The 12,895-nt window shown below is 39.8% G+C and overlaps 1 protein-coding gene across 9 annotated transcripts in view; it reads right to left on the bottom strand.

Annotated features, from left to right (window-relative positions):
• The window catches only part of disp1 (dispatched homolog 1 (Drosophila)), a 476,889-nt gene that overhangs the window by 396,048 nt on the left and 67,946 nt on the right, over positions 1 to 12,895 (bottom strand). For 2 of the 9 annotated variants that reach the window (XM_059982659.1, XM_059982667.1), the window contains one exon: positions 8,580 to 8,785. The exons of the other annotated variants lie outside the window; for them this stretch is intronic. The gene's annotated coding sequence lies outside the window, so the exon portion shown is untranslated. The remainder of the gene's footprint in view (positions 1 to 8,579; positions 8,786 to 12,895) is intronic. 9 annotated transcript variants of the gene reach the window in all.

The raw sequence follows: 12,895 nt of genomic DNA, 5'->3' as shown, positions 1-12,895 counted from the left end.
AAACATTTCGAATGTTGAAAGGCATGGACAGAATGGATGTGGCAAAGTTGTTTCCCATGGTGGGGGAGTCTAGTACGAGAGGGCATGACTTAAGGATTAAAGGGCGCCCATTCAGAACAGAGATGCAAAGAAACTTTTTTAGCCAGAGGGTGATGAATCTGTGGAATCTGTTGACACGGGTGGCAGTGGAGGCCAAGTCATTGGGTGCATTTAAGGCAGAGGTTGATAGGTATCTGCATAGTCAGGGCATCAAAGGTTATGGTGAGAAGGCGGAGAGTGGGACTAAATGGGAGAATGAATCAGCTCACGATAAAATGGCGGAGCAGACTCGATGGGCTGAATGGCCAACTGCTGCTCCTTTGTCTTATGGTCTTATATCGTGTGGTTGAATGGGTCAACCCAATGAAAGAGTCTGAATTCAGCACAATGCAAAACAAAGTAAGTGAGTACAGTACTTGCTATAAAGAAGGCAAGTGAAAACATGGGCAGAGACTTGAGGAATCGAACCTCAGAGAATGGAAAGATGAGTGATTTGCATGGAAGGCACAAAAACACAGCTGAGGATTCAATTTTAAATTTAGACCAAAAAAAAGAAAATCTGAAAGAACACAAATGAAATACTTAAGGAACTCAGCAGGTCACACAGCATCTATGGGAAGAAATAAAAAGTCGATGGTTCAAGACAAGACTCTTCACCATGATTGGAAAGAAAGACAGAGACACCAGAATAAGGAGGTGAGGAAGGAGTATAAGTGGGCAGCTGATAGGTGGGTGGATGGAGGGGATGGGGGCCCAACCACCTTTCCCCTCATCTGGTTTCACCTATCACCTGCCAGCTTGTACTCTTTTCCCTTACCTTCTTATTCTGGCATTCTTCCCCTTCCTTTCCAATCCTGGTGAAGAGTCTTGGCCCATAACACCGACTGTGTATTCCTCTCTATAGATGCTGCCTGACCTGCTGTGTGTTGCTCGAGTACCAGCATCCGCAGAATATCTACTACTACAGAAAACTAGATGAGGGTTTGTTCGCAAATCACTGTCAAATCCGTCCATGAATGGAAATGGACACAATAATGGCATGACACACACAAAATGCTGGTGGAACACAGCAGGCCGGGCAGCATCTATAAGGAGAGGCACTGTCGACGTTTTGGGCCGAAACGTCTGTGTGTTTCACCAGCATTTCTGTGTGTGTTGCTGACCTGGAGTTATACTCAGACTTCAGTTCCTTTGTGGCAGCAGGACCTGCTCCTGGGGGCTAACGACTGGTCGCTTTTCAAAATCCCAAGGATGTGACCTAGAAGGCAAGTGTACCTTCAGGGTACTGAGGCTTTGCAGCCCTATGGATGAGCTGATTCAATGCCAGTGCTGCCAACTGAAGTGTTGCAGGAGAATACGGAAGATTGGATCAGCTGTTGGAGGCTCTGTACTCAGCAAATTCCCTCTCTCCCACCTATTGGTGGGGGTGGGGGGAGCCCGTGGTACATCGAATTGTTGAGTGAACATTTAGCTTTTGTCATACTGCTGATTGTAGTCTTTCTAGGGGGCTTTGCTTTTGCTTGCTTGGAGTGTGGAGGGTGCTGATGCCTTTTTGTGGAATTGGGGGAAGGTCATTGCTTTGCTGCTTTGGGGTTCTAACATTTTTACTGTCACTCATTCTTGGAGGAACCCTTCTGTTTTTGTGGATATCTGTGAAGAACAAGAATTTCAGGATGTATATTGCATACATTTGATCTTAAATGGAACTATTGAACTATTAACTAAATAACAAATTATGTATTTAAATGAAATACAGAATAAATCAGACACTATCAATTGGACTATAGTAGTATAAAACTGTGTATTAGTTCCTAATAGTTATTGACGGAGGAATTCAGTGTATGCTGCCATGTTCTTTGATAGACTATAAATGAAGAAAATCAGCACAGATAATGGACTGCCTTCATACAATGCTATCGATGGTTGCATCTTCTAATTATTCATTTTCATTGTTACTTTCAAGATGATTGTTGATACCTTCAGATTCTTCTTAGTTCTTAACTTGAAGTAGTAAAATAGTTACATTTTCAGCCACATCTGACATCTGCAAGCCTGAATGCCTGAAACCCCAGCAAGCAAAACAGTTCTGAATCGCCTTACTGCTTATTTCTCACCAGCTATCAGTGACAACAATCATTGTTTTTTGAACACATGCACGCACAACTATTTAAAAACTGTTCTCTCTAAGCAAGGTACAGTGTCCGCCGGCCACAGAAGGCGACACTGTTTGGCAATGGTCTTAGGCATAATATTCAAAACAAACGAAGAGAATCCTGACCATTTTTTCCAATTAGTTTTTGTTCTTCAACAGCTGTTCCAATGGCCCAATCAACTGGAGTCCACTGAATTTGGAATCTATAATAGAATAAGCGTGAATGCATGGAACTTCGTAACCCTAAAAGTGAAAGGCAACTTTGTGCTCCTTGTTGGATCCATCAGAGTTATCTACATACTGAGATTTCTGTAATGTGAGATTCAGGATTGAATATTTAGAAATATATGTGCATTTTCCTGTAATAGGGATTCACACTATGAGCAACTCGGTCCATGTTGAATCAATTCCTTCCCAGCAGCAGTGACATCTCACACCTAATGCCACACAAACTGCACAGCACAGCTAGGATTTCATACAAAAATATATTTAAAGTTTATTTCTGTGTTTCGTTTCAATCCTGGTTGCTTTTGCTCCAGAAAATACATAATGGTCAATCTAACAAATTGTTCACGAGGCAAATGTATTCCATACAATGTCTCACGTTTAAAAAATAATTAGGAAATATAAAACTTCTCTACCAAAAAAAATTGGTTTGCGAAGTATATAACCATGGAAAGAACCCGAGTACAAACAACAGAAGCAGAAGACTATTCAGCCTCTTGTATCTGTTCTGCCATTTAATAAAACCATGGCTAATTGTTCACCTCAGCAACATTCTTAAAACAACGTGAATGAGAACTCAACAATTTTGCATGAATGATATTTACTACCACAATGGAACTTATCAGAGTAAAATAATAAAACACACTTTCCAAGCAAGTCTTTGGGGATAATTTTAAATGTTAAAATGACAACAGATAAGCTCGAGAGATATGTTAAACAGATGATATGCTGCAATTGATAGCAAAAAGAAGTTGTTCAAATTAGAATCTCGGGCTATCCCTGCTATTAAAAACATAAATAAAAGATAGTGATAACACTACTGCAGAACAAGGAAAACCAAAGCCGTGGGCACATCCTCTGAGCTATTAAGTGCATGCTATGGATAGAGCAGGCAATTCTGACTGAAAGGACACCCACGCATTCAGAGAATCTATACTTCATTAGTGAGACTTTCAAAAAAAAAGAAAGGATCAGCAAACACTTAGAAAATGCAATACAGAAATTTTGGCAGGTTTCAAAGATTAACACAGCAAAATGTCGAAAGCAGCAATCCAGTCAGAAAGCCCAGGTTATAACTACAATGTAGGATTGACGTCAGCATCAAATCAATTATTGGCAATGTACCCCAGGACCCATTTCTTCAGTACCTTGCGAGAATACAGCACTGGAAGAAGTGCACTTAATTCTGATGATCAACAGCACTATTTATTTTCATTTTTTGCCTTGTATGCCATTCTTGTCCAAAGACCATTAGTATATTCTTTTAACTAGGCACAAGATCTAATTTTAAAAGATCTTAAGCCATTTATCCCATTATTTCCTTTATTCATCAGATACCCTCTAGTACCTTACTGAAATTATCATTACTCAGATACCAAGGAAAATTACAGTATCAACTTTATTATGGAGATTTGATAACTACTAGTCAAGCTCAAATGTACACATCTTCAACCCTCAGAAAATGTTTTTAGTAGACTGTGCCACAGAGCAAAACACAATCCAATTATTTCCCACAAGTCAAAACAGAAAATTCTGGAAATACTCAGCAAGTAGGGGAACATCCATGGAAAGAGAAAGAGTTAACATTCCAAGTTGAAGACCCTTCAGTAGAACAGAAATGTTAACTGTTTCTCTTTGACCTTCCAAGTTCTTCCACAGTTTTCTGTTTTTATTTCAGCTTTCCAGCACCTACAGAATTTTTTGATTTATAGCCATTCACTATGAAAACAGGCCCTTCAGCCCAAATGGTCCATGCCAACTACATTGCCCAGTGAGCTAGTCACATCTGCCCACATCTGGCCCATAGCCCTTTGAACCTCTCCTATCCATGTACTTACCTAGACAAATTTCAAATGCAGCTCTTACACCTGTCTCAACCACCATGTTTGGCCACTCATTCCAAATACATACCCCCCCAACCCCCTCAGTATGAAGAAGCTTCCTTTTTAAATCTTTCCTATCTGATTTTAAACCTATTCTCTCTTGTTTTTAGCATGCTCTCCCTGGGAAAAAGACTAGTGCTTTCATTCTATGCCCCTCATGATCTTGTATACCTTGATCAGGTTAATCATGTGTTCCAACTATTTCCCAAACTAATTCTGAAGCCAATTCATATACCGACGTCAACTAAGTAGTATAACCGTGAATGTCCTTATATCAAACAAGCCAGCACAAATTTGGAATAAGCACAGTGGTATAGCTACTGCCTGACCTTCGGTGCTATTTGTACAGATGCATTTTCTCCCTATTATTTGTGGGTTTCTTTCAGGTGCTTCATTTTTTTCCTATAACCCAAGTACTTGATAGATTAATTGGCTCCTGTAAACTACCCCAAGTGTGTAGGTGAGGGGTAGAATCTGGGGGGGGGGGGGGGGGGGAAGAGTTGATGAGAATGTTGGGGGAACAAAATAGGCTTAGTGTAAAAAAACAGTTGATACTCAGCATTGTTTCAATGGACCAAAGGGCATGTTTCCATGTTGTATGATTAACCAAGGGCTTCCCTAATCTACACAGTTTATTAACTGTCTGAATAAATTTGATAAACTATGAAGGGAATGGTGCAAAATGCATAATTTACCAGCTTGCTTTTATTGAATATTTGCCTGCAGAGAGGCAAGGGATGATACAGATGCAAGAAAATCTATTTCTAATATTTATGACTAACATTAGCATCAAGCTTTCAAACAAATTTTGTATTTCCCCAGTTTGTGAGCATGTGCCAAAATTTTAATTTTGCAGTGCAGACACAAACTCCATGGGTCTGCCATGATTTCTATGAACTGACAAAGGAGGCAAGAGAAGCAGTAGGTAGTGATATGTATTAGTTGCTTTGCTCTCAGAATCTGGATTTAAATCCAATCCCTCCATGCGAAAAATAAATTGCCTATTTTTTTTCTGGCTTTAAGATACTAACACAAATTAAACTTAGCTTCAATTTATTCCAATAAGTCCATGGACCGTGGCCATTGCAAGTTCAAAGCAACCCCACAGTACATGAGAATGCAGATGCTGAGCATGGATGAAGAAAGCATGAGAGATGGAAATTTGTTTAATGGCTAAATTGTTCCAGATTCCAGAATACAGATTACTGAATGTCTTGAATTTCTTTGAGCTGGACAGTGAGGTCACATGATTTGTAAGGAGCAAGTTATGCCCGACAAACCTGACCATATTCTTTTGGAGACAGTTAGTATACAAAGAAATATCCTTGGATGGAGCTTGCATAGATTTCTCCTTAGAAATTGATAGGTTAAATAATACTGGCCCGGGAAATGGCTAAATGACAGGAGACAGGAATGAAGGGCAGGTTGTCAAACTGACATATTACTAATGGAGCCTCACACCTTATGACTGAAAAATATTGAGTAGAAAACCAGATATCTAAATTTAGCAATAACTGAAAAATAGATGACATGATGAACAATGCTGATGAATAAATTAAATAGCAAAGAGAATAAACAAATAAAGCTGTGGCAAATTACTTTCAAAAGAAGAAAATGAAGTCATCCACTTTAAACCCAAAGGATTTAAAAAAGTACTAGATAAACACTGAGTAACTGGAAGCCACAGAGGTCCTGAATTACAGCTTGGAAGGAGGCCATCAAGTTCAGACTGGCTCTACGCCAGTCTCTTTCCCCCCACCCACTCCCCAAAGTCCTGAAAAGACTTTCCTTTCAGTTTCTTATCCAGCTCTTTTACATGTTGAGTCTTCCTCCACTGCATTCAGATCTAGGCACTAGATGTATGTAGTGAAACGATTTTTTGCCTGCGTCACTTTGGCTGTTTTGCCAATAGATATACTCTGTACCCTAGTTCTTGATTGATCTACCAATAAGAACAACTTCGCTTTTCACCATTCATGATCATAAATACTTTTATCAGATCCCCTCAAAACCTCTGCTCTCCTAAGGAGTTTCCAAGATGGATTTAGGAACAGCTTTCCCACTCTGCCATCAGATTTCTGAACTGTCCATGAACACCATTTGTTTCACACTTCATTTTTTGTATAATTTATAGTGATTTTTGTTTTTGCACTGTACTGCAGCAGCAAAACAACAGATATCATGTCATACAGCTTGGTGATAATAAACCAGATTCTAAGGGCAATTCAAGCCACTCCAGTCTCTACCATGCCGAATCCTTCATCTCCAACAGCACTTTTCAAAAGGCAATAATCAGAAAATGCTGAACATGTCTGCCAAGGAAATAAAATCTGAAATAATTACTCTATTGTTCTGTCCATAGATCCTGCTTAATCCAACATTTTTTATTTCAGGTTTCAGGCATCCATAGATGTTGGTCCAGGAAGGCAAATGATGGGTGGCATGAGGATGGAGGCAGTAAAAATATTACAAGCAGCAAAACTTGACCAACTGAACTGAGATTATTATCCACAAAACAACATCAGATAATACAAAGTTATCTCCATAGTGCTACTGCTTGCTTTCCCTCTCTTTGCACTTTTACTTTCCCAATCCAGACGTTACTTAATTTAATGGGCAGATTGTTGAGCAGGTTAGAAAAAAAAAGAAACTCTTATTAGATCTCTGTTGAATTCACTAAATTGACTGAGGACAATTTTCTCCGTCTTTAGTTAATTATTTGTTATCTCTATCTGCTCATCTTGACGATCAAGTACAATTTCTTTTGACATCAGAAGCCTTGCCTTAACACACCACTTCCCACACAATAAAACCTCTCAAAGCGAAAAAGCAAGGAACCCACAGTTTCTCACTGCAAGGTAGTAGGTGGGGTGGCAGAGTTGGAAAAAAAGCAAATAGAAACACTGCACACTACCAGAAAAGATTGCCAACATAATTGTTTAAAACTAGGAATGTTGTTTTAAATTATGCTTTAAATACTAAATAATACAACACATAAGCTGACTACGTCAGTGTACTAATTACATAGGTGGAAGCCCTTGATCTTTCTTAAAAGATATATCAATTGCAGAAAGATAAAAAAGCAGCCATGCAAAACCAGGGTGAACTGTTGGCCTCCACTGGTAATGATAAGCGCACAGTTTAGAACAACATTAGCAAATCACAATCTTTATAAGTAGTTCCATTCAAATTGTCAAGTGTCATATTATAATTATTGTTATGACTACATTTGATAGTTTGTAATTTCCTCTTTTCCTCCCACTTCAGAGAAAATGTAATGCAAATGTTAATGTCAAGACAGCAGTATGCAAGCAGATACAGTGGACAACAACGATCCCAAATCAGGAAAGACAATTTCTATTAAAGCAGAGTCTTTAACGAGAGTTCCAAGGCATTTCCTCACGTGGAGATATTAGGATGAGTCACCTAGAGTTATTGTTTTATCTATTTACCGACTTATTGAAGGAATATATAGTCAACACCAGAACTTGTCAACCACTTCAAACTGCTTAAGGTATAGTACTTCTGAGCCACTACAGCCATAGAGCTACTGAGCAGTATTTGGACTCGATGTTGATAAGAAAATGCAAATAAAATTTCAAGTCAGACTGATGTGTAATCGCAGGAGAATGCAGGTGCTGGAATGGAGCAAAAAAGGAAAAGCTAGAGAAACTCAGAGTCAGGCAGCATCTGTGGAGTGAAACAGATACTTCAGGTCGAGGTTCTTCATCTGGGTTGAAGTGGTAGGACAATAGCTAGAACAAAGAGGCAAAGGGAAGCGAGGCAAAGCTAAAAAATAGATGAATCCAGGGCAGAGAGGAGAGGTTGATTGTCAGATGGGTCAAGTGGAAAGATAAGAATTGAGATAGTGACAAAGGCTGGGAAATGGTAGGCAGAAACAAGTAAATACTGTAGTTGACAGAATCTGATGAGAAGAAGAGTGGAAACAGACAAGGGAGTTCCTTGACTAATGGAATAGGTGACAGAGAGGAAAGAAACCAGGAGAGAGGGAGCTAGGGGCTAGAGATTTGGAAGGTTGTGTGTGAAAGGACCTGGACTGATCAAGAGAGAGAAAGTCACAGATGGAGAACAGATTACCTGAAATTAGAGGATTTGACACATGCCATTGGGTTGTAGACTGCTCGCAATGATGTGCAAATTGGGGGTAACTTACTTGAACAATAAAAGGTTCAATTTCACAGGCTGCATTATCCTGGATGGTGCCAAGCTCATCAAGTTTCTTTCATCCAAATAAGAACCAAGTGTATAGTCGTACTTACATTATACATTATATATGGCAGAAAGACTTTCAGAAGTCAGAATTCATAAAACTGTTGAAGCACAGAAGGACTGACAGATTAATTCCTCCGTTTTCTCCATGGCTCTTCAAACTGTTCTTTCAACTGCCAATCTAATTCACTTTTGACACCATTAATAATTGCTTCCAGTTTGTGAACTTGGGCCAAATGTTTTAAGTATGTTAAGACTGAAAGAGAAAAAGATGTCCATTAAAAAAATGTCAACAGAAACCCCATATCCTTTACACTACAATAATTTTCTCCTTTTTAGGGCACTATTGCTTCTCTTTCATACTTCTTGTGTTCAGGATATTTTACCTATACTTTGTGCAGTTCATCAGTTTTATTTTCTGAATCTGGCATTGGTTTTGTGTCTCAAATATTAAATTAAGCTGATAACCAGTTTACAGATGATTTCAAAATGAAAAAGTTCATTTTCAGATAACAAACATTAGCTGCGGCGTGTTTATCCCTTGACTAATCCAGCCAGTCTCCTGAACCTGGTCAATTGCACATTGCTGCTCCTTTGGATCACTCAGTTGTTCCACTCACCATGTTCTTTCATTAGTGAACCAGGCTTTGATGGATATCTAGTCTGCCAGTAACAGCTTTGCCCTTGGTCTCTGCCTGGTTATACTTTCCACAATTCACCCAGATCTAGATCATAGTTTATTGTCACATACACCAGGATACAATGAAATTCCTTACTCACATGAAGCTTACAGAGTAATAAATATAACAATAAATTATCAATAAATCACAAACATCCTGGGCCAAAGCACTTGTTTCTGTGCTGTATTGTTCTAAATACAGCAATGAGCACTAAACAACAGAATGGTTTGAAGACTGTAGTGCAACCTGAAGGAAAGCATAAAGGGATGGTAACTTGACAATAATGGAATGACTGCGAGAGGCAAAATTAAGAGACTGAGAGCACATCATCATCACCAGGAAAAGGGGAGAGCGTGGAGAAGAGGTGATTAGCTACGAAGTCTGACAGCAGTGGGGAAGCAGGTGTTCTCAAGTCTGGTTGTCCCACACAATCATGGTAGTGGTATGTTACAAAAAAAAGAGAAACCAGGATCTGGATCTTCCCTTATATACTGAGATGAAGCAGCTGATGGACCTCTTCTTCAAAATCCACCTCTATTCTCACCTCATATTTCAAAACACTTTCATTGGCACAAGTGTTACTTTTATTTATTGATAGCTGGTCTTATTATTGCACATAAAGGACAATTTTCTGAGGACATGCAAATGGATCTGAAAATTGTATAATTATTGGCCACAGTTCCTAAATCTGACCCAGTGATGGATGTAAAGCCAATGATGAAGCAGATGCAGACAGTTGAAGATGCACTGCTCCAAGGAACTCCTAAAGTTACATCCAAGGTTGGGATGACCGACCAACAAACAGAACCATTTTTGTGCAAATTACTTAACACAATGAAGTATTCTCCCATCTCCCAACAGCCTGTATCACCAGTACTACTTAGTAATACACTTGGTTAGATGCTGGGGTCATCACTCACTTCATCCTAGAATTTAACATTTTGGCTCTTGCACCCATTTGGACCAGGGATGTAATGAAATTTAAAGCCAAGTGGTCTCTAACAAAACCCACATCAAACTTCAGTAAAATTAGTCATTGTGAGTAAATATCACATGATAGCATGGTCATCAACAGTTTGATTGTTCTCCCCTTTGAGCACAGGAACACTGCTAGCAAATCCCGTAGTGCTGAGTGGATGTCAGTGTTGTAACTACACTGGAGCAGGACTGGAGACAGGCAAGTTCTGAAGTGCACTAAAAATCAGAATACGACTTGGTCTAATTGTCTTTGTCATTACCAAAGCTTGCAGCCATTTCTGTTCAAATAGAAACTACAATCTACCCTTCAAGCATGCTCTGCTCAATACGATTATGGCTGATCTTCTATCTCAGTATTTTTTCTATGCCTCCCTCTATTGATGGGCACAGTAGGGTAGCAGTTAGCATAACACTATTACAGAGCCAGCAATCCAGGTTCAGTTCCACTGCTGTCTGTTAGGAGTTCGTACGTTCTATCCATGACCTCATGGGTTTCTTCCAAGTACTCTAGTTTCTTCCCATATTCCAAAGACTTACAGGTCATTAGGTTAATTAGTCACATGGGTGTAATTGGGTAGCATGAGCTCGTTGGACTGGGGGGCCTATTACTGTGCTGTACCTCTAAATACCTATTTCCTTCTTTAATAAATTCTGCAACCCTGCTTTTAAAACACTTTGGTGGCAAATTCCATAGGTTTGCTGCCCTACAGAACTCAGATTCTCCTCTGTATCTCTATCTGAAGACTCTTGCCTTGACTCCTCAATCTAGAAAGCCAGCCAGTAGAATATGCCTCCCATGTCTTGTCAGAATTTTGTACATTTCAATTAAATCTCTTCTCATTCTTCTAAGCTCTAGAATTGTTGGGGGGTGGGGACTGAACTAAAGAGACAGAGGAAGGGGTGGTTGGATCACAAATAGAGAAACCTTGTAGGCAGTGTGAGAGGGAGGATAAGCAGATGATAGAGATGGGATGCATGCAGACTGATGGTTTGAGATGTATCTATTTTAATGTAAGGAATAGTATGAACAAAGCGGATGACCTTAGAGTGTGGATCAGTACTTGGAGCTATGATGTTGTGGCCATTACAGAGACTTAGATGGCTCAGGGGCAGGAATGGCTACTCAGAGTGGCAGGCTTTAGCTGTTTCAGAAAGGACAGGGAGGGAGGCAAAAGAGGTGGGGTCGTGGCACTGCTGATCAGAGATAGTGTCACAGCTGCAGAAAAGGAAGAAGTCATGGAAGGATTGTCTACTGAATCTCTGTGGGTGGAAGTCAGAAACAGGAAGGGGTCAATAACTCTACTGGGTGTTTTTTATAGTCCACCCAATAGTAAAAGGGATATCGGGGAGCAGATATGGAGACAGATTCTGGATGGTGTAATATAACATTGTTGTCATAATGGGAGATTTTAATTTCCCAAATATTGATTGGCATCTCCCTAGAGCAAAGGGTTTAGATGGGGTGGAGTTTGATAGTTGTGTTCAATAAAGTTTCAGGGCACAATATGTAGATAAGCCTACAAAAGAAGAGGCTGTACTTGATCTGGTATTGGGAAATGAACCTGGTCAGGTGTCAGATCTCTCAGTGGGAGAGCAATTTCGAGATAGTGATCACAATTCTAACTCCTTTACCAGAGCTTTGGAGAGGGATAGGAAAGATAAGTTAGGAAAATGCTTAATTGGAGAAAAGGGAAATATGAACCTATCAGCAGGAACTTGGAAGCATAAATTGGAAACAGATGTTCTTAGATAAACATACAGAAGAAATGTGGCAAATGTTCAGGGGATATTGGCATGAAGTTCTGCATAGGTATGTTCCAATGAGACAGGGATAGGGTGATAGGGTACAGGAACCGTGGTGTCCAAAGGCTATTGTAAACCTAGTCAAGAAGAAAAGAAGAGCTTATGAAAGGTTCAAAACACTAGGTAATGATAGAGATCTGGAAGATTATAAGGACTAGCAGGAAGGAGCTTAAGAATTAAATTAGGAGAGCCAGAAGGGGCCATGTGAAGGCCTTAGCAGACGGGATTAAGGAAAACCCCAAGGCATTCCACAAATATGTGAAGAGCAAGAGGATAACACGTGAGAGAATAGGACCAATCAAACGTGACAGTGGAAAAGTGTTTATAGTACCGGAGGAGGCAGTGGAGGTATACTTTGCTTCAGTATTCACTATGGAAAAGGACCTTGGAGACTGGTAGGATGACTTACAGTGAACTGAAAAGCTTGAGCATATAGACATTAAGAAAGAGGATTTGCTAGACCTTTTGGGAGGCATCAAATTGGATAAGTCACCGGGATCAGACGAGATACACCCCAGGCTACTGTGGGAGACAAGGCAGGAGATTACTGAGCCTCTGGCAATGATCTATGCATCATCAATGGGGACAAGAGAGGTTCCAGAGGATTGGAGGGTTGCAGATATTGTTCCCTTATTCAAGAAAGGGAGCAGAGATAGCCCAGGAAATTATAGACCAGTGAGTCTTACTTCAGTGGTTGGTAAGCTGATGAAGAAGATCCTGCAAGGCAGGATTTATGAACATTTGGAGAGGCATAATATGATTAGGAATAGTCATTGAATTGAATTTTTTGAGGAAGTGACTAAACACATTGATGAAGGTAGAGCAGTAGATGTAGTGTATATCGAGTTCAGCAAGGCACTTGATAAGATACCCCATGCAAGAGTTATTGAGAAAGTAAGGAGGCA

The sequence above is a fragment of the Hypanus sabinus genome, chromosome 10 (genome assembly GCF_030144855.1).
Source record: "Hypanus sabinus isolate sHypSab1 chromosome 10, sHypSab1.hap1, whole genome shotgun sequence".
NCBI classification, from domain to species: domain Eukaryota; kingdom Metazoa; phylum Chordata; class Chondrichthyes; order Myliobatiformes; family Dasyatidae; genus Hypanus; species Hypanus sabinus.
The sequence above is the reverse complement of the archived record's forward strand: the minus strand, read 5'-3'. Positions and strand labels throughout refer to the sequence as shown.